The sequence below is a fragment of the Coenobita brevimanus genome, chromosome 104 (genome assembly GCF_032717465.1).
Source record: "Coenobita brevimanus isolate Jiangsu-jjx chromosome 104, ASM3271746v2, whole genome shotgun sequence".
Taxonomy (NCBI): Eukaryota; Metazoa; Arthropoda; class Malacostraca; order Decapoda; family Coenobitidae; genus Coenobita; species Coenobita brevimanus.
In genome coordinates, this window is record NC_137057.1 from 34269625 (window position 1) to 34297132 (window position 27508).

Below are 27508 nucleotides of genomic sequence, written 5' to 3' on the forward strand. Positions count from 1 at the left end.
ACGTACTTACTCTCAGCTTTCCCTTTTTCTTTAGAATATCTCTTGTGAGTGAGAACATACTCATCAGCTAAAACTGCAGCATCAGACAAATTATCTATTCTTTTCTCATCAAGATATAGGCTTACATCTTTATAAATACACCTTTTGAAGTCCTCCAGCAAAATCATCTGCTTAAATTTACCAAAATCAGAATCCACATTCTTAGAATTTAACCACTGCTCTAACAGATCTTCTTTGATTTTTGCATACTCAACATGGGATTTCTTATCTTGCTTGTAAGTTGTCCTAAATTTTACTCTATAGGCTTCAGGAACAAGCTCATAGGCCTTGAGAATCAAGCTCTTAACTACATCATAATTATCACATTGATCCTGAGGCAAAGATGCATAAGTTACTTGAGCTTTACCGGTGAGAACAGTTTGAAGGAGTACTGGCCAATACTCCTTGGGCCAACTAAAACCTGTAGCTACCCTCTCAAACAACTGAAAATACTTTGTTAAATGAGATTCATTAAAAGGAGGGACAAGTTTAACATTTTTAGCCACATCAAAATCATCAGAGCTAGATGATCCAGTTCCACCTTGTTTCATGCGATACTCATGGTCTGCCTGAATCCTAGCAATTTCAACTTGTGCCTCAGCCTCCTTAGCTTTTGCCTGAAATTCAGCCTCCTTAGCCTGTGCTTGAAATTCAGCTTCCTTCACACGAGCCTCCTGCACGGCTAGCTGTAACTTAGGTAATTCAATCTGCGTTTGCTCATTTGGAGGAGTTACATTAAACAAACTTTCATTAATCATGTCAACAATTTGATCTTTAGAATGATGAGAGCGAACAGCAATTCCCAATTGTTGAGCAACAAGCTGAAGTTCATTCTTTGTTCTGTTTTCTATATCACACACTGTTTGCACATTTGACAAAAAATCTTTGGCTTCTTCAAGCGTAGTAATAGTAGACATCATGAATAAGTAACAGTCACAAAATATCAAGCAATATCCTTATGATAATATCCTGAATATCCTGATGAGAGGTCGCCAAATTTATGTTACGGAACAGAGAAAGATAACGTACACTTTAAGTGAGAATGCTAAGAGTCACTACTGTCCCGTAAAGTTCCAGGTTCAAAACAAAAGAGTTAGGTAAAATTACAAGTTAAAGTTTAATGCTCAAACTAACAACAAAACATTCAGAACTCATAAGGATAATGTAATGGCAAATAAACAGGTTAAATATATGGTTAACTGCAATAGCCTCTATTAACACGAAATTAGCAAGAGTAAATTTATCTAAGTCAGCCCTGATAAAATGAAAATACACCTGGTAATGCTCAGTTAATGCAAGATAAATTATTACAGATACAAACTTTTATAAAAAATGACTGACATAAACCCCAACATTAATCACAAAGACCTCACTAGGCCCAAGAACTAACCCCATGCTACACAGCACAAGAGAAAATACAACAACAGTTATACTCAAATTACACACAGCTGCTACATGTTTGGAGATTTCTTGAGCACTCACAATAATAATATCTGTACAGGGGAGGACAGAGATGTGAACAAAATGAGGAGCAGATCTAAGTGGCAATGATGCAGAGACTGAGCTCATTATATAGGGGCCGGCAGAGCTTGATACAACTTGTAAGAAGGACGCGCGAATGAAGCCATGGGGACAAAGAGTTGACAATCCTGGTCTGAACTCCAGAAATGACGACTTACTCTACTATAACGGTAGAAGGGGGGAACTGAGGCAGAACACGCTCGTGATCAAACATGCAGCATACTGTGCATTAAAATTACACAAAGGATGATGAAATCATAGGCTATGTAACACCTCCCCACAAAGAAAAAGAAATTTACAAAGGAAATTTCTTATCACTCTAAAACAATCTGTCTAAAGTCTAGATAAGCAATCTGGAATAACATTTTCTTTCCCCTTGACATGTCGTATGTCTAATGAATACTCCTGAAGAAGTAGACTCCATCTTGTCAATCTCTGTTTTTTATCTTTAAACTTACTAAGGAATTTCAGTGGGTTGTGATCGGTATAAATGACTATGGGGTCAAAACAAGAACACAAATAAAATGAAAACTGCTGTAAACCCAAAATCAAGGCCAAAAGCTCTTTCTCAATAGTGGAGTAGTTCTTTTGAGGTGGAGTGAACTTCTTACTGTAATAAGATACAGGATGTTCAATACCCTGATCATCCTCTTGCAGCAAAACAGCCCCAGCTCCTGTATCACTTGCATCAACAGCCATCTTAAAAGGCTTAGCAAAATTTGGAGTAGCGAGCACTGGCTGACTTAATAGAATAGCTTTAAGTTTGTTGAAAGAGGATTCACAGTTATCGGTCCAGACAAATTCAACTCCCTTTTTCAGTAGGTCTGTAAGTGGTGATACAAGAATAGAAAAGTTAAGAACAAATCTCCTGTAATAACCTACCATTCCCAAAAATCTTTGTAGCTCTTTCCTACTTTTAGGTCTGGGAAGATCACTTATAACCTGAACCTTAGCTCCTGGTGGTGCAACATGTCCATCACCAATTACATACCCAAGGTACTGAACTTTAGCTTGACCAAACTCACACTTTGATAAATTAGCTACAAGATTAGCATGAACTAAACGGTCAAGAAATTTACTGACATATCATAGGTGATCTTTCCAGTTGTCACTGAAGATTAATTCATCATCAATATAAACAACACACCCTGCCAAACCCTCTGTTACAACATTCATGAGCTTCTGAAATGTGGCTGGTGCATTCTTCATACCATACGGCATTACAGAACATGCAAAAGCCTTTCCTAGTGTTACAAAACATGAGATCTCCCTAGCACGTTCAGTCATAGGTACTTGCCAGCATCCCTCTAACAAATCAAACTCACCCATGTACCTAGCCCTTCCGATCTTGTCCATGCAATCTTCCACACGAGGGAGAGGGTAAGTGTCTGTTTTGGTTATCTGATTAACACGTCTGTAGTCAATGCAAAGCCGCTGTGACCCACCTGGCTTAGGGACCAGAGTGACAGGAGAACTCCCCTCGCTCTGACAGGGCTCAATCATCTTGTGGTCCAACAGGTAGCCAAGTTCCTTCTGGATGAGAGGAACTTTCACTGGGTTCACACGGTAAGGAGGCAGTTTAATTGGCTTTGCGTCTCCAACCTCGACATCATGCATCAACACAGTAGTTCTTCCTGGAGTGGCACGGAACACTTGCGGGTAGTCGTGCAGAAATGCCGAAAACTCCTGCCTTTCCTCGGGAGGTAGATGAGAAAGCTTAGTCTGGAGATCATTCATGATATCAGGATTCTTCCCCAAGCTATCACTCAGGTTCATACTGCATGGGAGAGCTTCACTTGCAGACTCGGGTGGAACAGCTACAGTGCAGACTGGGTTATTTTCGTCCCGCCTGTGAAACAACTTTAGCATGTTGATGGGACATAGTTCCTTGTTCTTTCTACGATCTGGTGTGGCGATGACATAGTTGACATCACTGAGTTTCTTCTCCACGAAATAAGGGCCACTAAACTTGGCTTGAAGAGGTTGCCCATGAACTGGTGGCAGAATCAAAACCTGATCTCCTGGCTGAAAGTGGCGTAACCTGGACTTCTTATCATACCAAGTCTTCATCTTCTCCTGAGCAGCTCCTTAATTCTCTCTCGCCAGCTGTAAAGCAGTGGACAGCCGTTCTTTGAACTTCATCACATACTCTAGCAGGTTGACGTCATCTTCCTCCGACAGCCAGCATTCCTTGAGTAACTTAAGGGGTCCTCTTACTTCATGGCCAAACAGTAGTTCAAAAGGTGAGAAGCCCAGTGATTCATTTGGAGATTCTCTTGCGGCAAACACAACGAATGGAAGACCTTTATCCCAGTCTTTCTGATGTTCCAAACAGTATTTCTTGAGCATCGATTTGAGTGTTTGATGATATCTCTCCAACGCTCCTTGGGTCTGGGGATGGTAAGCCGAAGACGTGATCTGGGTGATGCCCAACTCTTTCAGAGACTGCTTGAAAACGTTTGACATGAAATTACTTCCTCGGTCTGACTGTACCTCCTTGGGCAGACCAAACTTTGTGAAGAACCCTAGCATTTCCTTAACCACGTTCTTTGCTGAGATATTTCTAAGTGGAATGGCTTCAGGATAACGAGTAGCCATATCAATCAGGGTCAACACATAAGAAAATCCTGAAGAAGTCTTAGGAAGAGGGCCCACAATATCCACCAACACACGGGTGAAAGGCGCCTCAAAAGGAGGAATGGGAACTAGAGGTGCAACCTTTTCGGTCTGATTACACTTCCCCACAACTTGACAGGTGTGACAAGACTTACAATACCAGGAAACATCCCTGAAGATACCTGGCCAGTAGAAGTGTTTCAAAATGCGTGCCACAGTCTTCCTCACTCCAAGGTGTCCTGCCAAACTGGAATCATGAGCCACTCTAATGATATCCTGCCTACAAACACGAGGGATGACAACTTGATGTACAACCTCCCATTCACAGTCGGCTGATGCTGTTGGGGGTCTCCACTTCCTCATAAGTACTCCTGACTTTACATAATAACAAGTAGAAGCACCGGCTGACTCTTCTTCACTGTAAGCAGAGTTAGCTAGACCTTTCAACTCAGGGTCAGCAACCTGCAACTCAACCAACTCTTGACGAGACAAATTATCAACACTACGGGGTACTGCCTCATCTGGTGAGTGGTCCAAATTAGCAAGAAAAGTGTCAGCTAGGATAACATCATCATCATCATTATCCTCTAAATCACCAGTAACTTTAGACTTAGCCCTAGTGACAGCACATGCAGGGAACACATCAGGGACATCACAATCCTGGGTCGCAGCCACTGGCTCACTAGACAACTGAGGAGCTGGACACACTTGACTTCCACCAATATCATTTCCAAGTAAGAAAGTTACACCTGACATTGGGAGTGTCTCAACCAACCCAACCATAACAGAACCATTAACAAAACCAGACTCTAAATTCACTCTGCACAGAGGGACAGAGAAGTAATTATTCCCTACACCTTGTAAGATTACAGTTTCATCAGAGGAATTAACATTAGAGCCTAGAACACTGGTCAGCATAAGGGATTGGCAAGCACCTGTATCACGATATATTTGAACTGATTTCCTGTCATTACTGTCCAGAGGACTGACAAAACCATCAGACAGGAAATTAGCACATGAACTCTTGAGAGTGTCACCCACGTTACTGCTCAAAAGAGGAGCTCCATCATGAGAATTTAAGTTACCCCTCAAAGCAGGTTCAGTTAACTCAGTTAAAGAATTCTGGGAACTCTCAAGAGTGGACACTAGACCAATTGACTGAATATTTAAAGACTCCTTTTTGTTCACATCACGCTGTCTCCTGAAACATCTCTCCGTAGTATGACCAAGCTCACTACAATAAGTACATTTACTTTTCTGAAATCTAGAGGTGAAGCTGGTATTTACTTCCTGAGAAACATCATCTTTATTCTCTTTCCTGTTACCTGTACTCTGAGTAGAGGCAACGTACTTACTCTCAGCTTTCCCTTTTTCTTCAGAATATCTCTTGTGAGTGAGAACATACTCATCAGCTAAAACTGCAGCATCAGACAAATTATCTATTCTTTTCTCATCAAGATATAGGCTTACATCTTAATAAATACACCTTTTGAAGTCCTCCAGCAAAATCATCTGCTTAAATTTACCAAAATCAGAATCCACATTCTTAAAATTTAACCACTGCTCTAAGAGATCTTCTTTGATTTTTGCATACTCAACATGGGATTGCTTATCTTGCTTGTAAGTTGTCCTAAATTTTACACTATAGGCTTCAGGAACAAGCTCATAGGCCTTGAGAATCAAGCTCTTAACTACATCATAATTATCACATTGATCCTGAGGCAAAGATGCATAAGTTACTTGAGCTTTACCGGTGAGAACAGTTTGAAGGAGTACTGGCCAATACTCCTTGGGCCAACTGAAACCTGTAGCTACCCTCTCAAACAACTGAAAATACTTTGTTAAATGAGATTCATTAAAAGGAGGGACAAGTTTAACATTTTTAGCCACATCAAAATCATCAGAGCTAGATGATCCAGGTCCACCTTGTTTCATGCGATACTCATGGTCTGCCTGAATCCTAGCAATTTCAACTTGTGCCTCAGCCTCCTTAGCTTTTGCCTGAAATTCAGCCTCCTTAGCCTGTGCTTGAAATTCAGCTTCCTTCACAAGAGCCTCCTGCACGGCTAGCTGTAACTTAGCTAATTCAATCTGCGTTTGCTCATTTGGAGGAGTTACATTAAACAAACTTTCATTAATCATGTCAACAATTTGATCTTTAGAATGATGAGAGGGAACAGCAATTCCCAATTGTTGAGCAACAAGCTTAAGTTCATTCTTTGTTCTGTTTTCTACATCACACACTGTTTGCACATTTGACAAAAAATCTTTGGCTTCATCAAGCGTAGTAATAGTAGACATCATGAATAAGTAACAGTCACAAAATATCAAGCAATATCCTTATGATAATATCCTGAATATCCTGATGAGAGGTCGCCAAATTTATGTTACGGAACAAAGAAAGATAACGTACACTTTAAGTGAGAATGCTAAGAGTCACTACTGTCCCGTAAAGTTCCAGGTTCAAAACAAAAGAGTTAGGTAAAATTACAAGTTAAAGTTTAATGCTCAAACTAACAACAAAACATTCAGAACTCATAAGGATAATGTAATGGCAAATAAACAGGTTAAATATATGGTTTACTGCAATAGCCTCTATAAACACGAAATTAGCAAGAGTAAATTTATGTAAGTCAGCCCTGATAAATGAAAATACACCTGGTAATGCTCAGTTAATGCAAGATAAATTATTACAGATACAAACTATTATCAAAAATGATTGACATAAAACCCAACATTAATCACAAAGACCTCACTAGGCCCAAGAACTAACCCCATGCTACACAGCACAAAAGAAAATACAACAACAGTTATACTCAAATTACACACAGCTGCTAGATGTTTGGAGATTTCTTGAGCACTCACAATAATAATATCTGTACAGGGGAGGACAGAGATGTGAACAAAATGAGGAGCAGATCTAAGTGGCAATGATGCAGAGACTGAGCTCATTATATAGGGGTCGGCAGAGCTTGATACAACTTGTAAGAAGGACGCGCAAATGAAGCCATGGGGACAAAGAGTTGACAATCCTGGTCTGAACTCCAGAAATGACGACTTACTCTACTATAACGGTAGAAGGGGGGAACTGAGGCAGAACACGCTCGTGATCAAACATGCAGCATACTGTGCGTTAAAATTACACAAAGGATGATGAAATCATAGGCTATGTAACACCTCCCCACAAAGAAAAAGAAATTTACAAAGGAAATTTCTTATTACTCTAAAACAATCTGTCTAAAGTCTACATAAGCAATCTGCAATAACATTTTCTTTCCCCTTGACATGTTGTATGTCTAATGAATACTTCTGAAGAAGTAGACTCCATCTTGTCAATCTCTGATTTTTATCTTTAAACTTACTAAGGAATTTCAGTGGGTTGTGATCGGTATAAATGACTATGGGGTCAAAACCAGAACACAAATAAAATGAAAACTGCTGTAAACCCAAAATCAAGGCCAAAAGCTCTTTCTCAATAGTGGAGTAGTTCATTTGAGGTGGAGTGAACTTCTTACTGTAATAAGATACAGGATGTTCAATACCCTGATCATCCTCTTGCAGCAAAACAGCCCCAGCTCCTGTATCACTTGCATCAACAGCCATCTTAAAAGGCTTAGCAAAATTTGGAGTAGCGAGCACTGGCTGACTTAATAGAATAGCTTTAAGTTTGTTGAAAGAGGATTCACAGTTATCGGTCCAGACAAATTCAACTCCCTTTTTCAGTAGGTCTGTAAGTGGTGATACAAGAATAGAAAAGTTAAGAACAAATCTCCTGTAATAACCTACCATTCCCAAAAATCTTTGTAGCTCTTTCCGACTTTTAGGTCTGGGAAGATCACTTATAACCTGAACCTTAGCTCCTGGTGGTGCAACATGTCCATCACCAATTACATACCCAAGGTACTGAACTTTAGCTTGACCAAACTCACACTTTGATAAATTAGCTACAAGATTAGCATGAACTAAACGGTCAAGAAATTTACTGACATGGCATAGGTGATCTTTCCAGTTGTCACTGAAGATTAATACATCATCAATATAAACAACACACCCTGCCAAACCCTCTGTTACAACATTCATGAGCTTCTGAAATGTGGCTGGTGCATTCTTCATACCATACGGCATTACAAAACATGCAAAAGCCTTTCCTAGTGTTACAAAACATGAGATCTCCCTAGCACGTTCAGTCATAGGTACTTGCCAGCATCCCTCTAACAAATCAAACTCACCCATGTACCTAGCCCTTCCGATCTTGTCCATGCAATCTTCCACACGAGGGAGAGGGTAAGTGTCTGTTTTGGTTATCTGATTAACACGTCTGTAGTCAATGCAAAGCCACTGTGACCCACCTGGCTTAGGGACCAGAGTGACAGCAGAACTTCACTCGCTCTGACAGGGCTCAATGATCTTGTGGTCCAACAGGTAGCCAAGCTCCTTCTGGATGAGAGGAACTTTCACTGGGTTCACACGGTAAGGAGGCAGTTTAATTGGCTTTGCGTCTCCAACCTCGACATCATGCATCAACACAGTAGTTCTTCCTGGAGTGGCACGGAACACTTGCAGGTAGTCCTGCAGTAATGCCGAAAACTCCTGCCTTTCCTCGGGAGGTAGATGAGAAAGCTTAGTCTGGAGATCATTCATGATATCAGGATTCTTCCCCAAACTATCACTCAGGTTCATACTGCATGGGAGAGCTTCACTTGCAGACTCGGGTGGAACAGCTACAGTGCAGACTGGGTTATTTTCGTCCCGCCTGTGATACAACTTTAGCATGTTGATGGGACATAGTTCCTTGTTCTTTCTACGATCTGGTGTGGCGATGACATAGTTGACATCACTGAGTTTCTTCTCCACGAAATAAGGGCCACTAAACTTGGCTTGAAGAGGTTGCCCATGAACTGGTGGCAGAATCAAAACCTGATCTCCTGGCTGAAAGTGGCGTAACCTGGACTTCTTATCATACCAAGTCTTCATCTTCTCCTGAGCAGCTCCTAAATTCTCTCTCGCCAGCTGTAAAGCAGTGGACAGCCGTTCTTTGAACTTTATCACATACTCCAGCAGGTTGACGTCATCTTCCTCTGACAGCCAGCATTCCTTGAGTAACTTAAGGGGTCCTCTTACTTCATGGCCAAACAGTAGTTCAAAAGGTGAGAAGCCCAGTGATTCATTTGGAGATTCTCTTGCGGCAAACACAACGAATGGAAGACCTTTATCCCAGTCTTTCTGATGTTCCAAACAGTATTTCTTGAGCATCGATTTGAGTGTTTGATGATATCTCTCCAACGCTCCTTGGGTCTGGGGATGGTAAGCCGAAGACGTGATCTGGGTTATGCCCAACTCTTTCAGAGACTGCTTGAAAACGTTTGACATGAAATTACTTCCTCGGTCTGACTGTACCTCCTTGGGCAGACCAAACTTTGTGAAGAACCCTAGCATTTCCTTAACCATGTTCTTTGCTGAGATATTTCTAAGTGGAATGGCTTCAGGATAACGAGTAGCCATATCAATCAAGGTCAACACATAAGAAAATCCTGAAGAAGTCTTAGGAAGAGGGCCCACAATATCCACCAACACACGGGTGAAAGGCGCCTCAAAAGGAGGAATGGGAACTAGAGGTGCAACCTTTTCGGTCTGATTACACTTCCCCACAACTTGACAGGTGTGACAAGACTTACAATACCAGGAAACATCCCTGAAGATACCTGGCCAGTAGAAGTGTTTCAAAATGCGTGCCACAGTCTTCCTCACTCCAAGGTGTCCTGCCAAACTGGAATCATGAGCCACTCTAATGATATCCTGCCTACAAACACGAGGGATGACAACTTGATGTACAACCTCCCATTCACAGTCGGCTGATGCTGTTGGGGGTCTTCACTTCCTCATAAGTACTCCTGACTTTACATAATAACAAGTAGAAGCACCGGCTGACTCTTCTTCACTGTAAGCAGAGTTAGCTAGACCTTTCAACTCAGGGTCAGCAACCTGCAACTCAGCCAACTCTTGACGAGACAAATTATCAACACTACGGGGTACTGCCTCATCTGGTGAGTGGTCCAAATTAGCAAGAAAAGTGTCAGCTAGGATAACATCATCATCATCATTATCCTCTAAATCACCAGTAACTTTAGACTTAGCCCTAGTGACAGCACATGCAGGGAACACATCAGGGACATCACAATCCTGGGTCGCAGCCACTGGCTCACTAGACAACTGAGGAGCTGGACACACTTGACTTCCACCAATATCATTTCCAAGTAAGAAAGTTACACCTGACATTGGGAGTGTCTCAACCAACCCAACCATAACAGAACCATTAACAAAACCAGACTCTAAATTCACTCTGCACAGAGGGACAGAGAAGTAATTATTCCCTACACCTTGTAAGATTACAGTTTCATCAGAGGAATTAACATTAGAGCCTAGAACACTGGTCAGCATAAGGGATTGGCAAGCACCTGTATCACGATATATTTGAACTGATTTCCTGTCATTACTGTCCAGAGGACTGACAAAACCATCAGACAGGAAATTAGCACATGAACTCTTGAGAGTGTCACCCACGTTACTGCTCAAAAGAGGAGCTCCATCATGAGAATTTAAGTTACCCCTCAAAGCAGGTTCAGTTAACTCAGTTAAAGAATTCTGGGAACTCTCAAGAGTGGACACTAGACCAATTGACTGAATATTTAAAGACTCCTTTTTGTTCACATCACGCTGTCTCCTGAAACATCTCTCCGTAGTATAACCAAGCTTACTACAATAAGTACATTTACTTTTCTGAAATCTAGAGGTGAAGCTGGTATTTACTTCCTGAGAAACATCATCTTTATTCTCTTTCCTGTTACCTGTACTCTGAGTAGAGGCAACGTACTTACTCTCAGCTTTCCCTTTTTCTTCAGAGTATCTCTTGTGAGTGAGAACATACTCATCAGCTAAAACTGCAGCATCAGACAAATTATCTATTCTTTTCTCATCAAGATATAGGCTTACACCTTTATAAATACACCTTTTGAAGTCCTCCAGCAAAATCATCTGCTTAAATTTACCAAAATCAGAATCCACATTCTTAGAATTTAACCACTGCTCTAACAGATCTTCTTTGATTTTTGCATACTCAACATGGGATTGCTTATCTTGCTTGTAAGTTGTCCTAAATTTTACTCTATAGGCTTCAGGAACAAGCTCATAGGCCTTGAGAATCAAGCTCTTAACTACATCATAATTATCACATTGATCCTGAGGCAAAGATGCATAAGTTACTTGAGCTTTACCGGTGAGAACAGTTTGAAGGAGTACTGGCCAGTACTCCTTGGGCCAACTAAAACCTGTAGCTACCCTCTCAAACAACTGAAAATACTTTGTTAAATCAGATTCATTAAAAGGAGGGACAAGTTTAACATTTTTAGCCACATCAAAATCATCAGAGCTAGATGATCCAGTTCCACCTTGTTTCATGCGATACTCATGGTCTGCCTGAATCCTAGCAATTTCAACTTGTGCCTCAGCCTCCTTAGCTTTTGCCTGAAATTCAGCCTCCTTAGCCTGTGCTTGAAATTCAACTTCCTTCACACGAGCCTCCTGCAGGGCTAGCTGTAACTTAGCTAATTCAATCTGCGTTTGCTCATTTGGAGGAGTTACATTAAACAAACTTTCATTAATCATGTCAACAATTTGATCTTTAGAATGATGAGAGCGAACAGCAATTCCCAATTGTTGAGCAACAAGTTTAAGTTCATTCTTTGATCTGTTTTCTACATCACACACTGTTTGCACATTTGACAAAAAATCTTTGGCTTCATCAAGCGTAGTAATAGTAGACATCATGAATAAGTAACAGTCACAAAATATCAAGCAATATCCTTATGATAATATCCTGAATATCCTGATGAGAGGTCGCCAAATTTATGTTACGGAACAGAGAAAGATAACGTACACTTTAAGTGAGAATGCTAAGAGTCACTACTGTCCCGTAAAGTTCCAGGTTCAAAACAAAAGAGTTAGGTAAAATTACAAGTTAAAGTTTAATGCTCAAACTAACAACAAAACATTCAGAACTCATAAGGATAATGTAATGGCAAATAAACAGGTTAAATATATGGTTAACTGCAATAGCCTCTATTAACACGAAATTAGCAAGAGTAAATTTATCTAAGTCAGCCCTGATAAAATGAAAGTACACCTGGTAATGCTCAGTTAATGCAAGATAAATTATTACAGATACAAACTATTATCAAAAATGACTGACATAAAACCCAACATTAATCACAAAGACCTCACTAGGCCCAAGAACTAACCCCATGCTACACAGCACAAGAGAAAATACAACAACAGTTATACTCAAATTACACACAGCTGCTAGATGTTTGGAGATTTCTTGAGCACTCACAATAATAATATCTGTACAGGGGAGGACAGAGATGTGAACAAAATGAGGAGCAGATCTAAGTGGCAATGATGCAGAGACTGAGCTCATTATATAGGGGCCGGCAGAGCTTGATACAACTTGTAAGAAGGACGCGCAAATGAAGCCATGGGGACAAAGAGTTGACAATCCTGGTCTGAACTCCAGAAATGACGACTTACTCTACTATAACGGTAGAAGGGGGGAACTGAGGCAGAACACGCTCGTGATCAAACATGCAGCATACTGTGCGTTAAAATTACACAAAGGATGATGAAATCATAGGCTATGTAACACCTCCCCACAAAGAAAAAGAAATTTACAAAAGAAATTTCTTATTACTCTAAAACAATCTGTCTAAACTCTACATAAGCAATCTGCAATAACATTTTCTTTCCCCTTGACATGTTGTATGTCTAATGAATACTCCTGAAGAAGTAGACTCCATCTTGTCAATCTCTGATTTTTATCTTTAAATTTACTAAGGAATTTCAGTGGGTTGTGATCGGTATAAATGACTATGGGGTCAAAACCAGAACACAAATAAAATGAAAACTGCTGTAAACCCAAAATCAAGGCCAAAAGCTCTTTCTCAATAGTGGAGTAGTTCATTTGAGGTGGAGTGAACTTCTTACTGTAATAAGATACAGGATGTTCAATACCCTGATCATCCTCTTGCAGCAAAACAGCCCCAGCTCCTGTACCACTTGCATCAACAGCCATCTTAAAAGGCTTAGCAAAATTTGGAGTAGCGAGCACTGGCTGACTTAATAGAATAGTTTTAAGTTTGTTGAAAGAGGATTCACAGTTATCGGTCCAGACAAATTCAACTCCCTTTTTCAGTAGGTCTGTAAGTGGTGATACAAGAATAGAAAAGTTAAGAACAAATCTCCTGTAATAACCTACCATTCCCAAAAGTCTTTGTAGCTCTTTCCTACTTTTAGGTCTGGGAAGATCACTTATAACCTGAACCTTAGCTCCTGGTGGTGCAACATGTCCATCACCAATTACATACCCAAGGTACTGAACTTTAGCTTGACCAAACTCACACTTTGATAAATTAGCTACAAGATTAGCATGAACTAAACGGTCAAGAAATTTACTGACATGGCATAGGTGATCTTTCCAGTTGTCACTGAAGATTAATGCATCATCAATATAAACAACACACCCTGCCAAACCCTCTGTTACAACATTCATGAGCTTCTGAAATGTGGCTGGTGCATTCTTCATACCATACGGCATTACAGAACATGCAAAAGCCTTTCCTAGTGTTACAAAACATGAGATCTCCCTAGCACGTTCAGTCATAGGTACTTGCCAGCATCCCTCTAACAAATCAAACTCACCCATGTACCTAGCCCTTCCGATCTTGTCCATGCAATCTTCCACACGAGGGAGAGGGTAAGTGTCTGTTTTGGTTATCTGATTAACACATCTGTAGTCAATGCAAAGCCGCTGTGGCCCACCTGGCTTAGGGACCAGAGTGACAGGAGAACTCCACTCGCTCTGACAGGGCTCAATCATCTTGTGGTCCAACAGGTAGCCAAGCTCCTTCTGGATGAGAGGAACTTTCACTGGGTTCACACGGTAAGGAGGCAGTTTAATTGGCTTTGCGTCTCCAACCTCGACATCATGCATCAACACAGTAGTTCTTCCTGGAGTGGCACGGAACACTTGCAGGTACTCCTGCAGTAATGCCGAAAACTCCTGCCTTTCCTCGGGAGGTAGATGAGAAAGGTTAGTCTGGAGATCATTCATGATATCAGGATTCTTCCCCAAACTATCACTCAGGTTCATACTGCATGGGAGAGCTTCACTTGCAGACTCGGGTGGAACAGCTACAGTGCAGACTGGGTTATTTTCGTCCCGCCTGTGATACAACTTTAGCATGTTGATGGGACATAGTTGCTTGTTCTTTCTACGATCTGGTGTGGCGATGACATAGTTGACATCACTGAGTTTCTTCTCCACGAAATAAGGGCCACTAAACTTGGCTTGAAGAGGTTGCCCATGAACTGGTAGCAGAATCAAAACCTGATCTCCTGGCTGAAAGTGGCGTAACCTGGACTTCTTATCATACCAAGTCTTCATCTTCTCCTGAGCAGCTCCTAAATTCTCTCTCGCCAGCTGTAAAGCAGTGGACAGCCGTTCTTTGAACTTCATCACATACTCCAGCAGGTTGACGTCATCTTCCTCCGACAGCCAGCATTCCTTGAGTAACTTAAGGGGTCCTCTTACTTCATGGCCAAACAGTAGTTCAAAAGGTGAGAAGCCCAGTGATTCATTTGGAGATTCTCTTGCGGCAAACACAACGAATGGAAGACCTTTATCCCAGTCTTTCTGATGTTCCAAACAGTATTTCTTGAGCATCGATTTGAGTGTTTGATGATATCTCTCCAACGCTCCTTGGGTCTGGGGATGGTAAGCCGAAGACGTGATCTGGGTGATGCCCAACTCTTTCAGAGACTGCTTGAAAACGTTTGACATGAAATTACTTCCTCGGTCTGACTGTACCTCCTTGGGCAGACCAAACTTTGTGAAGAACCCTAGCATTTCCTTAACCACGTTCTTTGCTGAGATATTTCTAAGTGGAATGGCTTCAGGATAACGAGTAGCCATATCAATCAGGGTCAACACATAAGAAAATCCTGAAGAAGTCTTAGGAAGAGGGCCCACAATATCCACCAACACACGGGTGAAAGGCGCCTCAAAAGGAGGAATGGGAACTAGAGGTGCAACCTTTTCGGTCTGATTACACTTCCCACAACTTGACAGGTGTGACAAGACTTACAATACCAGGAAACATCCCTGAAGATACCTGGCCAGTAGAAGTGTTTCAAAATGCGTGCCACAGTCTTCCTCACTCCAAGGTGTCCTGCCAAACTGGAATCATGAGCCACTCTAATGATATCCTGCCTACAAACACGAGGGATGACAACTTGATGTACAACCTCCCATTCACAGTCGGCTGATGCTGTTGGGGGTCTCCACTTCCTCATAAGTACTCCTGACTTTACATAATAACAAGTAGAAGCACCGGCTGACTCTTCTTCACTGTAAGCAGAGTTAGCTAGACCTTTCAACTCAGGGTCAGCAACCTGCAACTCAACCAACTCTTGACGAGACAAATTATCAACACTACGGGGTACTGCCTCATCTGGTGAGTGGTCCAAATTAGCAAGAAAAGTGTCAGCTAGGATAACATCATCATCATCATTATCCTCTAAATCACCAGTAACTTTAGACTTAGCCCTAGTGACAGCACATGCAGGGAACACATCAGGGACATCACAATCCTGGGTCGCAGCCACTGGCTCACTAGACAACTGAGGAGCTGGACACACTTGACTTCCACCAATATCATTTCCAAGTAAGAAAGTTACACCTGACATTGGGAGTGTCTCAACCAACCCAACCATAACAGAACCATTAACAAAACCAGACTCCTAAATTCACTCTGCACAGAGGGACAGAGAAGTAATTATTCCCTACACCTTGTAAGATTACAGTTTCATCAGAGGAATTAACATTAGAGCCTAGAACACTGGTCAGCATAAGGGATTGGCAAGCACCTGTATCACGATATATTTGAACTGATTTCCTGTCATTACTGTCCAGAGGACTGACAAAACCATCAGACAGGAAATTAGCACATGAACTCTTGAGAGTGTCACCCACGTTACTGCTCAAAAGAGGAGCTCCATCATGAGAATTTAAGTTACCCCTCAAAGCAGGTTCAGTTAACTCAGTTAAAGAATTCTGGGAACTCTCAAGAGTGGACACTAGACCAATTGACTGAATATTTAAAGACTCCTTTTTGTTCACATCACGCTGTCTCCTGAAACATCTCTCCGTAGTATGACCAAGCTTACTACAATAAGTACATTTACTTTTCTGAAATCTAGAGGTGAAGCTGGTATTTACTTCCTGAGAAACATCATCTTTATTCTCTTTCCTGTTACCTGTACTCTGAGTAGAGGCAACGTACTTACTCTCAGCTTTCCCTTTTTCTTCAGAATATCTCTTGTGAGTGAGAACATACTCATCAGCTAAAACTGCAGCATCAGAAAAAATTATCTATTCTTTTCTCATCAAGATATAGGCTTACATCTTTATAAATACACCTTTTGAAGTCCTCCAGCAAAATCATCTGCTTAAATTTACCAAAATCAGAATCCACATTCTTAGAATTTAACCACTGCTCTAACAGATCTTCTTTGATTTTTGCATACTCAACATGGGATTGCTTATCTTGCTTGTAAGTTGTCCTAAATTTTACTCTATAGGCTTCAGGAACAAGCTCATAGGCCTTGAGAATCAAGCTCTTAACTACATCATAATTATCACATTGATCCTGAGGCAAAGATGCATAAGTTACTTGAGCTTTACCGGTGAGAACAGTTTGAAGGAGTACTGGCCAATACTCCTTGGGCCAATTAAAACCTGTAGCTACCCTCTCAAACAACTGAAAATACTTTGTTAAATCAGATTCATTAAAAGGAGGGACAAGTTTAACATTTTTAGCCACATCAAAATCATCAGAGCTAGATGATCCAGTTCCACCTTGTTTCATGCGATACTCATGGTCTGCCTGAATCCTAGCAATTTCAACTTGTGCCTCAGCCTCCTTAGCTTTTGCCTGAAATTCAGCCTCCTTAGCCTGTGCTTGAAATTCAGCTTCCTTCACACGAGCCTCCTGCAGGGCTAGCTGTAACTTAGCTAATTCAATCTGCGTTTGCTCATTTGGAGGAGTTACATTAAACAAACTTTCATTAATCATGTCAACAATTTGATCTTTAGAATGATGAGAGCGAACAGCAATTCCCAATTGTTGAGCAACAAGCTTAAGTTCATTCTTTGTTCTGTTTTCTACATCACACACTGTTTGCACATTTGACAAAAAATCTTTGGCTTCATCAAGCGTAGTAATAGTAGACATCATGAATAAGTAACAGTCACAAAATATCAAGCAATATCCTTATGATAATATCCTGAATATCCTGATGAGAGGTCGCCAAATTTATGTTACGGAACAGAGAAAGATAACGTACACTTTAAGTGAGAATGCTAAGAGTCACTACTGTCCCGTAAAGTTCTAGGTTCAAAACAAAAGAGTTAGGTAAAATTACAAGTTAAAGTTTAATGCTCAAACTAACAACAAAACATTCAGAACTCATAAGGATAATGTAATGGCAAATAAACAGGTTAAATATATGGTTAACTGCAATAGCCTCTATTAACACGAAATTAGCAAGAGTAAATTTATCTAAGTCAGCCCTGATAAAATGAAAATACACCTGGTAATGCTCAGTTAATGCAAGATAAATTATTACAGATACAAACTATTATCAAAAATGACTGACATAAAACCCAACATTAATCACAAAGACCTCACTAGGCCCAAGAACTAACCCCATGCTACACAGCACAAGAGAAAATACAACAACAGTTATACTCAAATTACACACAGCTGCTAGATGTTTGGAGATTTCTTGAGCACTCACAATAATAATATCTGTACAGGGGAGGACAGAGATGTGAACAAAATGAGGAGCAGATCTAAGTGGCAATGATGCAGAGACTGAGCTCATTATATAGGGGCCGGCAGAGCTTGATACAACTTGTAAGAAGGACGCGCAAATGAAGCCATGGGGACAAAGAGTTGACAATCCTGGTCTGAACTCCAGAAATGACGACTTACTCTACTATAACGGTAGAAGGGGGAACTGAGGCAGAACACGCTCGTGATCAAACATGCAGCATACTGTGCGTTAAAATTACACAAAGGATGATGAAATCATAGGCTATGTAACACCTCCCCACAAAGAAAAAGTATTTTTAAAAGGAAATTTCTTATTACTCTAAAACAATCTGTCTAAAGTCTAGATAAGCAATCTGCAATAACATTTTCTTTCCCCTTGACATGTTGTATGTCTAATGAATACTCCTGAAGAAGTAGACTCCATCTTGTCAATCTCTGATTTTTATCTTTAAATTTACTAAGGAATTTCAGTGGGTTGTGATCGGTATAAATGACTATGGGGTCAAAACCAGAACACAAATAAAATGAAAACTGCTGTAAACCCAAAATCAAGGCCAAAAGCTCTTTCTCAATAGTGGAGTAGTTCATTTGAGGTGGAGTGAACTTCTTACTGTAATAAGATACAGGATGTTCAATACCCTGATCATCCTCTTGCAGCAAAACAGCCCCAGCTCCTGTATCACTTGCATCAACAGCCATCTTAAAAGGCTTAGCAAAATTTGGAGTAGCGAGCACTGGCTGACTTAATAGAATAGTTTTAAGTTTCTTGAAAGAGGATTCACAGTTATCGGTCCAGACAAATTCAACTCCCTTTTTCAGTAGGTCTGTAAGTGGTGATACAAGAATAGAAAAGTTAAGAACAAATCTCCTGTAATAACCTACCATTCCCAAAAATCTTTGTAGCTCTTTCCTACTTTTAGGTCTGGGAAGATCACTTATAACCTGAACCTTAGCTCCTGGCGGTGCAACATGTCCATCACCAATTACATACCCAAGGTACTGAACTTTAGCTTGACCAAACTCACACTTTGATAAATTAGCTACAAGATTAGCATGAACTAAACGGTCAAGAAATTTACTGACATGGCATAGGTGATCTTTCCAGTTGTCACTGAAGATTAATGCATCATCAATATAAACAACACACCCTGCCAAACCCTCTGTTACAACATTCATGAGCTTCTGAAATGTGGCTGGTGCATTCTTCATACCATACGGCATTACAGAACATGCAAAAGCCTTTCCTAGTGTTACAAAACATGAGATCTCCCTAGCACGTTCAGTCATAGGTACTTGCCAGCATCCCTCTAACAAATCAAACTCACCCATGTACCTAGCCCTTTCCGATCTTGTCCATGCAATCTTCCACACGAGGGAGAGGGTAAGTGTCTGTTTTGGTTATCTGATTAACACATCTGTAGTCAATGCAAAGCCGCTGTGACCCACCTGGCTTAGGGACCAGAGTGACAGGAGAACTCCACTCGCTCTGACAGGGCTCAATCATCTTGTGGTCCAACAGGTAGCCAAGCTCCTTCTGGATGAGAGGAACTTTCACTGGGTTCACACGGTAAGGAGGCAGTTTAATTGGCTTTGCGTCTCCAACCTCGACATCATGCATCAACACAGTAGTTCTTCCTGGAGTGGCACGGAACACTTGCAGGTACTCCTGCAGTAATGCCGAAAACTCCTGCCTTTCCTCGGGAGGTAGATGAGAAAGGTTAGTCTGGAGATCATTCATGATATCAGGATTCTTCCCCAAACTATCACTCAGGTTCATACTGCATGGGAGAGCTTCACTTGCAGACTCGGGTGGAACAGCTACAGTGCAGACTGGGTTATTTTCGTCCCGCCTGTGATACAACTTTAGCATGTTGATGTGACATAGTTGCTTGTTCTTTCTACGATCTGGTGTGGCGATGACATAGTTGACATCACTGAGTTTCTTCTCCACGAAATAAGGGCCACTAAACTTGGCTTGAAGAGTTGCCCATGAACTGGTAGCAGAATCAAAACCTGATCTCCTGGCTGAAAGTGGCGTAACCTGGACTTCTTATCATACCAAGTCTTCATCTTCTCCTGAGCAGCTCCTAAATTCTCTCTCGCCAGCTGTAAAGCAGTGGACAGCCGTTCTTTGAACTTCATCACATACTCCAGCAGGTTGACGTCATCTTCCTCCGACAGCCAGCATTCCTTGAGTAACTTAAGGGGTCCTCTTACTTCATGGCCAAACAGTAGTTCAAAAGGTGAGAAGCCCAGTGATTCATTTGGAGATTCTCTTGCGGCAAACACAACGAATGGAAGACCTTTATCCCAGTCTTTCTGATGTTCCAAACAGTATTTCTTGAGCATCGATTTGAGTGTTTGATGATATCTCTCCAACGCTCCTTGGGTCTGGGGATGGTAAGCCGAAGACGTGATCTGGGTGATGCCCAACTCTTTCAGAGACTGCTTGAAAACGTTTGACATGAAATTACTTCCTCGGTCTGACTGTACCTCCTTGGGCAGACCAAACTTTGTGAAGAACCCTAGCATTTCCTTAACCACGTTCTTTGCTGAGATATTTCTAAGTGGAATGGCTTCAGGATAACGAGTAGCCATATCAATCAGGGTCAACACATAAGAAAATCCTGAAGAAGTCTTAGGAAGAGGGCCCACAATATCCACCAACACACGGGTGAAAGGCGCCTCAAAAGGAGGAATGGGAACTAGAGGTGCAACCTTTTCGGTCTGATTACACTTCCCCACAACTTGACAGGTGTGACAAGACTTACAATACCAGGAAACATCCCTGAAGATACCTGGCCAGTAGAAGTGTTTCAAAATGCGTGCCACAGTCTTCCTCACTCCAAGGTGTCCTGCCAAACTGGAATCATGAGCCACTCTAATGATATCCTGCCTACAAACACGAGGGATGACAACTTGATGTACAACCTCCCATTCACAGTCGGCTGATGCTGTTGGGGGTCTCCACTTCCTCATAAGTACTCCTGACTTTACATAATAACAAGTAGAAGCACCGGCTGACTCTTCTTCACTGTAAGCAGAGTTAGCTAGACCTTTCAACCCAGGGTCAGCAACCTGCAACTCAACCAACTCTTGACGAGACAAATTATCAACACTACGGGGTACTGCCTCATCTGGTGAGTGGTCCAAATTAGCAAGAAAAGTGTCAGCTAGGATAACATCATCATCATCATTATCCTCTAAATCACCAGTAACTTTAGACTTAGCCCTAGTGACAGCACATGCAGGGAACACATCAGGGACATCACAATCCTGGGTCGCAGCCACTGGCTCACTAGACAACTGAGGAGCTGGACACACTTGACTTCCACCAATATCATTTCCAAGTAAGAAAGTTACACCTGACATTGGGAGTGTCTCAACCAACCCAACCATAACAGAACCATTAACAAAACCAGACTCTAAATTGCACACTCTGCACAGAGGGACAGAGAAGTAATTAGTCCCTACACCTTGTAAGATTACAGTTTCATCAGAGGAATTAACATTAGAGCCTAGAACACTGGTCAGCATAAGGGATTGGCAAGCACCTGTATCACGATATATTTGAACTGATTTCCCTGTCATTACTGTCCAGAGGACTGACAAAAACCATCAGACAGGAAATTATGCACATGAACTCTTGAGAGTGTCACCCACACGTTACTAAGCTCAAAAGGAGGAGCTCCATCATGAGAATTTAAGTTACCCCTCAAAGCAGGTGGTTCAGTTAACTCAGTTAAGAGAATTCTGGGAACTCTCAAGAAGTGGACACTAGACCAATTGACTGAATATTTAAAAGACTCCTTTTTGTTCACATCACGCTGTCTCCTGAAACATTTCTCCGTAGTATGGACCAAGCTTACTACAATAAGTACATTTACTTTTCTGAAATCTAGAAAGGTGAAGCTGGTATTTACTTCCTGAGAAACATCATCTTTATTCTCTTTCCTGTTACCTGTACTCTGAGTAGAGGCAACGTTACTTACTCTCAGCTTTCCCTTTTCTCTTTTTAGAATATCTCTTGTGAGTGAGAACATACTCATCAGCTAAAACTGCAGCATCAGACCAAATTATCTATTCTTTTCTCATCAAGATATAGGCTTACATCTTTATAAATACACCTTTTGAAGTCCTCCAGCAAAAAATCATCTGCTTAAATTTACCAAAATCAGAATCCACATTCTTAGAATCTTCTAACCACTGCTCTAACAGATCTTCTTTGATTTTTTGCACATACTCAACATGGGATTTGCTTATCTTGCTTGTAAGTTGTCCTAGAATTTTACTCTATAGGCTTCCAGGAACAAGCTCATAGGCCTTAAGAATCAAGCTCTTAACTACATCATAATTATCAGATTGATCCTCTGAGGCAAAGATGCATAAGTTACTTGAGCTTTACCGGTGAGAACAGTTTTGAAGGAGTACTGGCCAATACTCCTTGGGCCAATTAAAACCTGTAGCTCCCCTCTCAAACAACTGAAAATACTTTGTTAAATCAGATTCATTAAAAGGAGGGACCAGTTTAACCTTTTTAGCCACATCAAAATCATCAGAGCGAGATGATCCAGGTCCACCTTTGTTTCATGCGATACTTTCATGGTCTGCCTGAATCCTAGCAATTTCAACTTTGTGCCTCAGCCTCCTTAGCTTTTGGCCTGAAATTCAGCCTCCTTAGCCTGTGCTTGAAATTCAGCTTCCTTCACATTTGAGCTCTTGCTGCAGGGCTAGCTGTAATCTCATTAATTCAATCTGCGTTTGCTCATTTGGAGGAGTTACATTACACAAACTTTCATTAATCATGTCAACAATTTGATCTTTAGAATGATGAGAGCGAACAGCAATTCCCAATTGTTGAGCAACAAGCTTAAGTTCATTCTTTGTTCTGTTTTCTACATCACACACTGTTTGCACATTTGACAAAAATCTTTTGGCTTCATCAAGCGTAGTAATAGTAGACATCATGAATAAGTAACAGTCACAAAATATCAAGCAATATCCTTATGATAATATCCTGAATATCCTGATGAGAGGTCGCCAAATCTTATGTTACGGAACAGAGAAAAGATAACGTGTACACTTTAAGTGAGAATGCTAAGAGTCACTACTGTCCCGTAAAGTTCCAGGTTCAAAACAAAAGAGTTAGGTAAAATTACAAGTTAAAGTTTAATGCTCAAACTAACAATGCAAAACATTCAGAACTCATAAGGATAATGTAATGGCAAATAAACAGGTTAAATATATGGTTAACTGCAATAGCCTCTATTAACACGAAATTAGCAAGAGTAAATTTATCTAAGTCAGCCCTGGATAAAATGAAAATACACCTGGTAATGCTCTAAGTTAATGCAAGATAAATTATTACAGATACAAACTATTATCAAAAATGACTGACATAAAACCCAACATTAATCACAAAGACCTCACTAGGCCCAAGAACTAACCCCATGCTACACAGCACAAGAGAAAATACAACAACAGTTATACTCAAATTACACACAGCTGCTAGATGTTTGGAGATTTCTTTGAGCACTCACAATAATAATATCTGTACAGGGGAGGACAAGATGTGAACAAAATGAGGAGCAGATCTAAGTGGCAATGATGCAGAGACTGAGCTCATTATATAGGGGCCGTCAGAGCTTGACAGAACTTGTAAGAAGGACGCGCAAATGAAGCCATGGGGACAAAGGGTTGACAATCCTTCTCTGAACTCCAGAAATGACGACTTACTCTACTATAACAGTAGAAGGGGGGAACTGAGGCAGAACACGCTCTCCGTATCAAACATGCAGCATACTGTGCGTTAAAATTACACAAAGGATGATGAAATCATAGGCTATGTAACACCTCTCCCCACAAAGAAAAAAGAAATTTACAAAGGAAATTTCCCTTATGCCACTTCTAAAACAATCTGTCTAAAGTCTAGATAAGCAATCTGCAATAAGCATTTTCTTTCCCCCTTGACATGCTGTATGTCTAATGAATACTCCTGAAGAAGTAGACTCCATCTTGTCAATCTCTTGATTTTTATCTTTAAACTTACTAAGGAATTTCAGTGGGTTGTGATCGGTATAAATGACTATGGGGTCAAAACCAGAACACAAATAAAATGAAAACTGCTGTAAACCCAAAATCAAGGCCAAAAAGCTCTTTCTCAATAGTGGAGTAGTTCATTTGAGGTGGAGTGAACTTCTTACTGTAATAAGATACAGGATGTTCAATACCCTGATCATCCTTCTTTGCAGCAAAACAGCTCCCCAGCTCCTGTATCACTTGCATCAACAGCCATCTTAAAAGGCTTAGCAAAATTTGGAGAAGTAGCACTGGCTGACTTAATAGAATAGCTTTGAAGTTTGTTGAAAGAGGATTCACAGTTATCGGTCCAGACAAATTCAACTCCTTTTTCAGTAGGTCTGTAAGTGGTGATACAAGAATAGAAAAGTTAAGAACAAATCTTCCTGTAATAACCTACCATTCCCAAAAAATCTTTTGTAGCTCTTTCCTACTTTTAGGTCTGGGAAGATCACTTATAACCTGAACCTTAGGCTCCTGGTGGTGCAACATGTCCATCACCAATTACATACCCAAGGTACTGGAACTTTAGCTTGACCAAACTCTACACTTTGATAAATTAGCGCTACAAGATTAGCATGAACTAAACGGTCAAGAAATTTACTGACATGGCATAGGTGATCTCTTCCAGTTGTCACTGAAGATTAATACATCATCAATATAAACAACACACTCCTGCCAAACCCTCTGTTACAACATTTCATGAGCTTTCTGAAATGTGGCTGGTGCATTCCTTCATACCATACGGCATTACAGAACATGCAAAAGCCTTTTCCTAGTGTTACAAAACATGAGATCTCCTAGCACGTTCAGTCATAGGTACTTGCCAGGCATCCCTTTTAAATAAATCAAACTCACCCATGTACCTAGCCTTTCCTGATCTTGTCCATGCAATCTTCCACACGAGGGAGAGTGGGTAAGTGTCTGTTTTGGTTATCTGATTAACACATCTGTAGTCAATGCAAAGCCGCTGTGACCCACCTCGGCTTAGGGACCAGGAGTGACAGGAGAACTCCACCTGCTCTGACAGGGCTCAATCATCTTGTGGTCCAACAGGTAGCCAAGCTCCTTCTGGATGAGAGGAACTTTCTACTGGGTTCACACGGTAAGGAGGCAGTTTAATTGGCTTTGCGTCTCCAACCTCGACATCATGCATCAACACAGTAGTTCTTCCTGAGTGGCACGGAACACTTGCGGGTACTCCTGCAGTAATGCCGAAAACTCCTGCCTTTCCTCGGGAGGTAGATGAGAAAGCTTTAGTCTGGAGATCATTCATGATATCAGTGATTCTTCCCCAAACTATCACTTCAGGTTCATACTGCATGGAGAGCTTCACTTGCAGACTCGGGTGAAAATTAGCTACAGTGCAGACTGGGTTATTTTCTGTCCCGCTCTGTGATACAACTTTAGCATGTTGATGGGACATAGTTGCTTGTTCTTTTCTACGATCTGGTGTGGCGATGACATAGTTGACATCACTGAGTTTCCTTCTCCACGAAATAAGGACCACTAAACTTGGCTTGAAGAGGTTGCCCATGAACTGGTAGCAGAATCAAAACCTGATCTCCTGGCTGAAAGTGGCGTAACCTGACTTCTTATCATACCAAGTCTTCATCTTTCTCCCCATGAGCAGCTCCTAAATTCTTCTCGCCAGCTGTAAAGCAGTGTGGACAGCCGTTCTTTGAACTTCATCACATACTCCAGCAGGTTGACGTCATTCCTTCCTCCGACAGCCAGCATTCCTTGAGAGTAACTTAAGGGGTCCTCTTACTTCATGGCCAAACAGTAGTTCAAAAGGCGGTGAGAAGCCCAGTGATTCATTTGGAGATCCTCTTCTTGCGGCAAACACAACGAATGGGAAGACCTTTTATCCCAGTCTTTCTGATGTTCCAAACAGTATTTCTTGAGCATCGGGATTTGAGTGTTTGATGATATTCTCTCCAACGCTCCTTGGGTCTTTGGGGGATGGTAAGCTGAAGACGTGATCTGGGTGATGTGCCCCAACTCTTCAGAGACTGCTTGAAAACGTTTGACATGAAATTACTTTCCTCGGTCTGACTGTACCTCCTTGGGCAGACCTAAACTTCTTGTGAAGAACCCCAGCATTTCCTTAACCACGTTCTTTGCTGAGATATTTCTAAGTGGAATGGCTTCAGGATAACTGAGTAGCCATATCAATCAGTGGTCAACACATAAGAAAATCCTGGAAGAAGTCTTAGGAAGAGGGGCCCACAATATCCACCAACACATGGGTGAAAGGCGCCTCAAAAGGAGGAATGGGAAACTAGAGGTGCAACCTTTTCTGGTCTGATTACACTTCCCCACAACTTGACAGGTGTGACACAAGATCTTCTACAATACCAGGAAACATCCCTGAAGATACCTGGCCAGTAGAAGTGTTTCAAAATGCGTGCCACAGTCTTCCTCTACTCCAAGGTGTCCTGCACAAACTGGAATCATGAGCCACTCTAATGATATCCTGCCTACAAACACGAGGGATGACAACTTGATGTACAACCTCCCATTCACAGTCGGCTGATGCTGTTGGGGTCTCCACTTCCTCATAAGTACTCCTGACTTTACATAATAACAAGTAGAAGCACTGGCTGACTCTTCTTCACTGTAAGCAGAGTTAGCTTTCAGACCTTTCAAACTCAGGGTCAGCAACCTGCAACTCAACCAACTCTTGACGAGACAAATTATCAATACTCATGGGTACCGCCTCATCTTGGTGAGTGGTCCAAATTAGCAAGAAAAGTGTCAGCTAGGATAACATCATCATCATCATTATCCTCCTAAATCACCAGTAACTTTAGACTTAGCCTCTAGTGACAGCACATGCAGGGAACACATCAGGGACATCACAATCCTGGGTCCGCAGCCACTGGCTCACTAGACAACTGAGAGAGCTGGACACACTTGACTTCCACCAATATCATTTCCAAGTAAGAAAGTTACACCTGATATTGGGAGTGTCTCAACCAACCCAACCATAACAGAACCATTAACAAAAACCAGACTCTAAATTCACTCTGCACAGAGGGACAGAGAAGTAATTATTCCCTACACCTTGTGGCAAGATTACAGTTTCATCAGAGGAATTAACATTGTAGAGCCTAGAACACTGGTCAGCATAAGGGAATTGGCAAGCACCTGTATCACGATATATTTGAACTGATTTCCTGTCATTACTGTCCAGAGGACTGACAAAACCATCAGACAGGAAATTAGCACATGAACTCTTGAGAGTGTCACCCACGTTAATACTGCTCAAAAGAGGAGCTCCATCATGAGAATTTAAGTTACCT